Genomic DNA, 9,272 nt, shown 5'->3' with positions numbered 1-9,272 from the left:
ATGAAAATACAGATCAGTTTTGAGAGTTAAAAGAATCAGATCTGTATTTAATGAAAATACAGATCAGTTTTGTGAGTATAAAAAATCAGATATGTATTTAATGAAAATACAGATCAGTTTTGAATCTTCAAAAAATTAGATCTGTATTTAATGAAAATACAAATTAGTTTTGAATCTTACAAAAAATCAGATCTATATTTAATGAAAATACATATCAGTTTGGTGTTAGAAAATTAGATCTAAAAAATCCAGATCAGTTTTATGTCTTAAAAAAAATAAAAAATATGAAAAATTCAGATCAGTTTTTGAATTTAAAGAAATCCTTGATAGTTGGTATCAAATTTTGAAATTTAAGAAAGAAAATCACAATAAACAATCATCTAAGAACATGTTAAAGAAAAATTCAAGCGGAACATAGTAATCATATATCAAGAACAAAAAATAATAAAGCATGCTACGCATATTCATGTATCAAACAATAACAAAATATCAATGAAAGAAAGGAAATAAGAATTAGAATACTTCTTGCATGAGCGTGCTTTTCTAATGAAAGAATATTTTAGAATTCAAAGAAGTTTGTTCACCTCTTTGAAGCCTAAAATACTTTACTTACAAAAAAGAAATTCTTAAAGCAAAAGCTTCCAGAACGTCTTTAACGTAAAGGGAATTGAAAATTCAGAAGAGAAGAGTAAGAGAGGGGGGGGGGGGGGGTCAAAAAGTGTGAAAAAGTGTGCTGAATTTTGAGAGACATCCTCTATTTATAGAGGTTGGGATGCTTTGAAAAATTAGCTGAATGATCAGATATAATCAGGACGTGTTCTTATCTCTTAAAAATAAAAGGGTAAGGTTTATCTCAATCCAGGAGGCCTCGGGCCATGCCAACAATTTGTGCCAATCAGCACTTGAAAAGTGCTGATCGACACTCCAAGAGTGTCGAATGGCCCTCTTGGGTGCCCGACCCGCATTGAGTTTTGGTCCATTTTGAACTCATTTTTTTGAAGTTTTTTGAGTTGGGACTTGCACTTAGACGCGTTTTTAATCTGTATTTTAAAAATTAAACTCATTTTTTGGATATTCAGGTCTTTACAGTAATGATTGTTTTGTAGATAAATACTTCCAAAAAGTCTTGATTATCCACAATTTTGTTGTTATCTAATTATCCTTTTTATTCACATGCAAGCAAGTCTATTTTTAACACTAACTAACAACCAATCACAAAATTATTTAATTAATTTTAATTGTCAAGCCAATTAGAATTAATTTAAATTAATCATGTGTGGTTGGTTCCACCCAAACAAAATGCAAGTAGACTGTGTAAACTTGATCATGTGATATCTTTCAATCCGACGGTCCGATTTGAAAATCAGGCATATTGTCGCGACTTTTAGAATCCCAAGATCATTTTTATGATATGCAATGAATGAATTAATGCATAAAATGAAATCACAAATTTTGGGTATATGAATGGTCACTCTAGTCATATTCCTTGATTAAATTATGGGTGCCCAATTGAGTGTCTATAGAATGCCCCTCATTGATAGAGCTTACAAAGTGAATGTCAATGTAAAACAAAGAGACTGATTTTAGCGGCCATAATTTAATTGAGGTTGATTTTTTCAAAGATTATCTAGCTCTAGAATCTAAAACCTTGGAATATATAACTAGTGCTCCACTATTTTGAAAAAAAGAAAAGAAAATTGTGAATACTTGACCTAATTGATAACTGATAAATTTTGAAATGAATCTTGAAATCTGAGGTGATTGAGAGGCTTCTCTATCTCAGTTTGAATGTGGAGGGTCGATCAAAGGGCTTCTATACCTCGATCTTGATGAACGGTAACTAAAAGGCTTCTCTACCTCGGAACCTGAGGCGATTAAGAGTCTTCTCTATCTCAATCTTGAATTATGATAACCAAGGGGCTTCTCTACCTTGATCTTGATGGACAGTGTCCAAAGGGCTTCTCTACCTTGGAACCTGGGACGATTGAAAGGCTTCTCTATCTCAATCTTGAATTATGATGATCAATGGGCTTCTCTACCTTGATCTTGATGAAAGGTGTCCAAGGGGCGTCTTTACCTCAATCTGAATGGAAGGCAACTAAGGGGCTTCTCTACCTCGGAACCTGGGGCAATTGAGAGGCTTCTCTATCTCAATCTTGAACTTTGGAGACCAAGAGGCATCTTTACATCGGAACTTGGGGCGATTGAGAGGCTTCTCTATCTCAATCTTGAATTGTGAGTGACCAAGGGGCTTCTTTACCTTGATCTTGATGGAAGGTAACCAAAGGGCTTTTCTACCTCAGAACCTAGGGCAGTTGAGAGGCTTTTCTATCTCAATCTTGAATTGTGGAGAGCAAGAGGCTTCTCTACCTCGGAACCTAGGGCGATTGAGAGGCTTCTCTATCTCAATCTTGAATTGTGAGTGACCAAGGGGTTTCTTTACCTCGATCTTGATGGAAGGTAACCAAGGGCTTCTCTATCTCGGAACCTGGAAATCTAGAATTGTTCTTGAATATTTGTTCATCGAGATTTGTCCTTTGAAAATTTGAATAGGAGATTTATCCTTTGAAGACTTGTTCATGGAGATTTGCCCTTTGAAGATTTGAATAGGAGATTTATCCTTGGAAGATCTGTTCATGGAGATTTTTCCTTTGAAGATTTGAATAGGAGATTTATCACTTGAAGATTTGTTCATGGAGATTTGTCCTTTGACGATTTACTCAGGAGATTTTTCATTTGAAGATTCATTCATGAAGATTTGTCATTTGAAGATTTGAATAGGAGATTTATCCCTTAAAGATCTGATCATGAAAATTTTCCTTTGAAGATTTATTTAGGAGATTTTTCCTATGAAGATTTGTTCAGGAGATTTTTTCTTTTGAAGATGTGTTCATGGAGATTTGTCACTTGAAATTTGTTTAGGAGATTTTTCCTTTGAAGACTTATTCATGAAGATTTTTCCTTTGAAGATTTGTTTAGGAGGTTTTTCCTTTTGAAGATGTGTTCATGGAGATTTGTCCTTTGATGATTTGTTCAGGAGATTTTTCCTTAAAAGATTTATTCAGGAGATTTTTCCCTTTGAAGATTTATTCAGGAGATTTTTTTCTTTTATGAAGATGTGTTCATGTAGATTTGTCCATTTAAGATTGAAGTGAAGGATATTTATCCCTTTTCGAAGATTTGTTCATGGAGATTTGTCATTTGAAGATTTATTCAGGAGATTTTTCCTTTTGAAATTTTGTTTTGGAGATTTATCCTTTGAAGATTTAGGAGATTTATCCTTTGAAAATTTTTAGGAGATTTGTCCTTTTAGAAATTTGTTTAGGAGATTTATCCTGTTGAAAAGTTTGTTAGCAGATTTGTTCTTTGAAATTTTTTTAAGGAGATTTATCCCCTTGAAAATTTGTTTAGGAGAGATTTATCCTTTTGAAAAGTGTTTTAGGAGATTTATCCTTTTGAAATTTTGTTAGTAGATTTATCATTTGAAGATTGAAGTTCAGGAGATTTTTCCTCTTTTAATTTCTTGCAAGAAAAACAAAAGTTGATTTCTAGTTAGTTAACTTGTATAACTCATGAACTACCACTCTTTGATCTTTGCATTTGATGACTTTAATAAGTATGGACTTATTCTTGTAAGAGCTTGATTCTAAAAATTTTAGAGTTTACCTGATGAAGCTTTGTGGCACAAAGGTTTGAATTTACTTGACAGGTTTTGACATGGGTGGTAGCATGATTTTGAAAACCTTGAATTTTGAGGAAAAGATTGTCGATGTCCAGCCTTGAACGGTTGGAAAAAACCGTTGTCGGGCCTTCGTCCAACCATTCGCCGTGGCAACGCTCCTGCGCTCGTAGGGTCCGTTGGAGGCCCCTCTTGAATGATTGCGTGGTTCACGCGGAGCTTCGGGTGCTCTCTCTCTCTCGGTGGAGGAAGGTAGGTCTACCTTTGGAGGTGTGGCAGGAATCTTGGCCAACTTTTAAGGAAATTACCAAAGGTAAGTGAAGTCACTACCAATCATTGGGTTTTTCTAAGGTGTGATTGGTCACCTGTTTCTAGTTGATTTTATTACCAATCCTAGGCTAAGAAAAAAGACATTTTTCCTAATCTAATGTGGATGGCAAAAAATCTTGATTCTTGAGTTCGAAAGTTTAATTACGTGTGGGGAAGGTGTTAGGCACCCCACAACGCCTGTCCAAGGACAGTCCTTTGTTTTGACAAAACCTTAATTTTTGGAGATTGACAGTAAAAAACATGATTTTGGCATTGGCTTTTGTGGCTTTGCATGTATGGGGAGCTTTGAGGTTTGGCTTTTGAAAGGGCGTGGTCTCAATCTATGCTTTCCTAAGGCATTCGGGCAAAGTACTAGATTTTCAAGGTGTAAATCTGGCGATGTGTCAATTTACTTTTGCAGTGGAAATTAGGCATCACTTTGCCTTAGGTGACATGGACTGTGAGAATCACACCGATAGGGGCGGGAAGGTATATATATACATACATCATGCACAATGCTAGCACACAGAGTAGGAAAGTAAATGCCTACATCCGTAGAGCATGGCCCAAAATATAGGTGTAAGAAAGTAAACAGGGGTCGCCATACTCTAGAGATGAGGACGAATGGTACATGACATGATATACTTAATTCAACCCATCTAAGAGAGAAAGGAGGGAGGAAGGAAGGGAGTTTAAAAGAGTACATAACCAAATGAGAGAGGCTAGACCCCTAAACCTACTAAATATAGCTGCTTGGCTCATATTTACATGCTTGCATCCGCACCCTTTTTGCTTGCGCTTGAGAGACCATGCCCTAGCTCCATTCGTCCTCGCTCCATGTGTGTACATGCAAAGGCTAAGACAAGGAACGAGTAGACAAGCAATAGAAAGTAAAGATGCAAAGATAATGCACAATGGGTATAAAGCAAACAAGCAAACAAGCGAAGCAAGCATAGCATGTGGCAGGAGACATGACAAGCAAAGAAACAAGAAAGCAATCAAACAAGCAAGAAGGCAAACAAGCTAGAAGGCAAGCAAGCAAGAAAGCAAACAAAGGTGGCGTCCGCAAGGGACAAATGTAGGTTTGGATAGAATGTCCATAACTTCATTGTGTTGAAGCATGGACGACACACTAGCAAGCAAGACTCATGCATGGACATCTGAGCAAGCGTGTAAAGGTGCATAGAAAGCCAATGGGTGGCACAAAGAAGCATGGTAAGCATAACATCACGCAGAGCAAAAAAGGGAAAGGTACGCACGGAGCAACCCAGCATTCGGAGATGCCTCCCAAATGGTTATATCCGAACATGGCTTCATGGGTGTCGAATGTAACCACACAAGGTCCAGTCCGCAAAGGGAGCCAAACATGGCAAAACCTAAAACAAGAGAGGCCAGCACAAGCATAAAGCATAGAAGCAAGCAAGCATAGACATGCAAATAGAATGATCCTAACCCTTTGATGTGGGCCTTGGTGTATGGACGATGACAAAGACCATAGGGTCTAGACCGGGTCTTAACCATTAGACCAAAACACAAGAAAATGCGATAAAAGGAACAAAAATGGCTACAATAGCACATGGCATGACAAATAAGGTCTAGGCCTAAGCACATAAACATGGCATGAAGCACGCAAGCATATAGATGATGTCATAAAGCATGTAGAAAACGTCGATCTAAGCATGTAAACACACCGATCTACACATATAAGCAAGGAAACGCGCATGTGAGCATGTGAATATACATCTAAGCATGTAAATGTAAGCATAAAAGTATGGAAGAAGATAAAGCCAAGCATACAAGCATGTGAAAACATGGATCTAGACATATAGGCATAGAAACATGAATGTAAACATGTAGATCTAAGCAAGGCAGAGCCAAAGATGTGATATCAAGCATGAGAGAGTGTAGATCTAAACAACAAAACAAGAAAAAGATGGATCTAAGCATCTAAAGCACGACATAAAGCATAAAACATGTAAAAAAGGCAACTAACACGTGAACAAACATGGAAGCATTGGAAATAAGCTAAAAAGCATGCTAAAAGCAAGATAAATCGAGGAACATGCTAGATAAAGCAATCAATCATGTTATTGAGGCAAAAAAGAGCAAGGAAAATGTTAGAAAAAGATTTAGAGGGTTAGGGGTGTGGATAGTAGCTAAAAAGCTACATCCGCACCCCTAAACCTACATCCACACCCATAAACCCCAAATTCAAAGTGTAGAACCAAGGAGAAGAAGATTGGGTATAAGAACAGTACCTTGTATTTTGGTGAAGAAGGAAGAATCAAGAGGCTTTGATGTGTTTTTTGAATTTGGAATAAGGAAAAAGGTGTAGACCGCATCTAGGCAGAGAGTAAAACTTAGAAAATCTCCCCTTTTTTTGGGGGGTGCCTGGGGCCTTTTATAGCCCCAGTGTGCTTTTTGAGGTGGCGGCCCTTTAAGGGCCACCACCTTCAAATGGTCTCTGATCGGGTTGATCTTGACACTCCTAGAAAGATCTTGACTTTTAGTTTCTAAAAAGGTATGGAACTTGAAAATTCAACGGTTGGATCAAAAGTTATGGCTCCCGAAAGTTAGTGGTGCATCGATTGGTGCGTTAGCCTGATTTTCATGATATCTCGGCTGTTCTAACTCCGATTTCGACCTAAGAATAGTCGTTGGACTGAAAATTTTATAATCTTCATAATGACGTTAGTTTCAACCCGTTCTGACGGCTAGATCAAAATTAGGGGTTCTAGGCATATTGGGGGTCAATTCTGGGTCAAACTTGGTCAAAGTTGCCAAAAGTCTCCGAGAAGCTTGAGTTTGATGTAAAACTATGAAAAGTGATGTTTTTAGTGGATTTTGACTTTGTTTGACTTTCGGTCAACCTAGGGTTGGCTAGGGGCATTTTGGTCATTTTAGTTGAAAAAGGCACTTTGGGTGCTCTAGTGTTCGAATGGGTTGCACTACGTCATTTTGGATATTCTCATGGCCCCATGGAGAGAAAATAATATTTTTGGGTTTTTCGGGATCCGACATGCTAATCGAGGGCGGACAAAATACAGTATCAACAAAGATGATTTTTTTTTTTCAAAATGGATGAGGCATGGCCGAATGCCCCTACTTTAGAAATGAATACATGATTTTTGGAAATCTTGATGATTTTTTTTTTGAAAAGATGATGATGATCCCTCTTCTTTTTATTTTGAAAATGAATGAGGCATGTCTGAATGCCCCTAGTTTGCGAATTGATGCATGATTTTTGAAAACCTTGATATTTAAGGAAAAGATGATTTTTTTTTTTCCAAATGGATGAGGCATGACTGAATGCCTTTTGTTTAGAAATGAATATATGATTTTTGGAATTCTTGATTTTTTATGAAAAGATGATGATGATGATCTTTTTTTTTTTTGAAAATGAATGAGGCATGGTCGAATGCCCCTAGTTCAACAATCAATGTGAATTTTGAAAAAATCTTATTGTGTAGGGACCTTCAATAAAGAAAAATTTGAGTAAAACAAGATCAAAATCACAAAATTGGGCAAAACAAGGACTTATAGAATGATGGGCCAATCGGTACTGTTGGAGTTTTGATTGGCATATCTCGAGCCTTTTTTTCAGAGACATATAATAACATCTAAACTGAAGATTGATGTTGAATGTTAAGTGGATGAAAGATCCATGTCCACCTCTGGTAAAAGATTCTTTTCATGAGCTTGTTTGTAATTAGTTATTATAAAAATGTTTTGGGCCAATGCCCCTAGTTTAGACATGCTTGCACGGAAAATTGATGATATGCTTAATGTAAAACAAATGCTCCTAGCCTAAATCCAAACAAAGAAATATTGTGATTTTGAGCCTTTGAAAAAAATGTTTTTTGAGTGATTGTGACCAGGCCTTTGGAAAGGCTGCCTACGTACCTCTCTCTTAGAGGATCAGGTCCAAACGTAGTTCAAAAAAAAAAAGTTTTAAAAAATGAAGTTTTGAAATTTCTTTTGAAAATGAATTTTTTTGAAATGAGTCTCTTTTTTTTTTTTTTGAAAAAAAAGCAATTCACTTAGAATGAGATTTTTTTTGAAATTTTTTTTTTTTTTTTCAAATGAACAAAAGGTGATCCTTTGAACAACCTCTTTGACCAATCATAATACTCAATTGTTAACTTGATCTCATTGGCCAGAAAGGATTTGAAATCATTAAAAACATGTAATCAAATTTGCTTCTTCATTCTGAAATTTTTTTAGATTAAGTCTTCAAAGACAATCAAAGAGATGAAATTTTGGGAATAAGCAAGAAAGGGAAAAATCCCAAGTTTGAAGATTTAAAATATTTTGAGAATTTGGAAATTTGTTCTCTTGGGAGTTATTTTCTATTGGAAGCAAACAAAGTGAGTGTTTGGAGCTTAGAAATTTTTTTTCAATCACTTGAGAATTTGTGAAATTTGTCTTTTAAAGATATTAGCCAGTGGGGCTTGATAATCTTGAGCAGTTTTCCTTTCTTATCCAAGAGAAAATATCATTAGAGCTAAATGTGTGCTTTCAATTAGTAGGACTTCAAGGAGGGCTTTATTCAAAGGTTGTAATGTAGGCCGGGTTCAAGTTATTGAAAGGAAGAATATAAAAGGCTCAAAAACCCTTATGATGTTTCCCCAAGTATGCAATACTTTAAATTTAAGCATTGGAAGATTTTTCCACATCTTCTATCATTGACTCTTGGGCTGAAATCCTTGTCATGTTCATCATCTTCTCATTGGTCTCCATTGATTCCATTCATTTGGTCTTGATTTTTTTAGCTTTATGACTTCCTCTTTTTAGTCTTCTTAGCATCCTATCTTATGGTCAAATCATTCACTCTCATTTTTTTTGTGAAAGAATTTTTTGATTTATTTTTGCCCTAATTTTGCTTAGACCGCCCTTTCGGGTTTTCAGCCTAGCAGACTCTTTTTTTTTTGCTCTAATTTTTGCCTAGACTACCCTTTTGGGTTTTTAGCCTAGCGAGCTTTTCTCTCTCTCTCTCTCTCTCTCTCTCTCTCTCTCTCTCTCTTCTTTTTGTTTTGCTATAATTTTTGCTTAGACCGCCTTTTTGGGTTTTTCAGCCTAGCGAACTTTTTTTTTTTTGAATTTTTTTTTGGAATTATTAGCTTTCACTCAATTGCATTTTTTTTCTTTCAATTTGATAGACTTCCATCTTTCCTGGATGAATTTGTATTTCTCCTTGATACCGTCTTATCCTTTCTAATGCACTTTCATTTTTCTTGACTTGATTGAACACACCTTTTTTTTTTTGTGATGAAATTTATCTTAT

The sequence above is a fragment of the Castanea sativa genome, chromosome 9, assembly GCF_040712315.1.
Source record: "Castanea sativa cultivar Marrone di Chiusa Pesio chromosome 9, ASM4071231v1".
NCBI lineage: Eukaryota > Viridiplantae > Streptophyta > Magnoliopsida > Fagales > Fagaceae > Castanea > Castanea sativa.
This window is presented reverse-complemented; position numbering follows the sequence as displayed.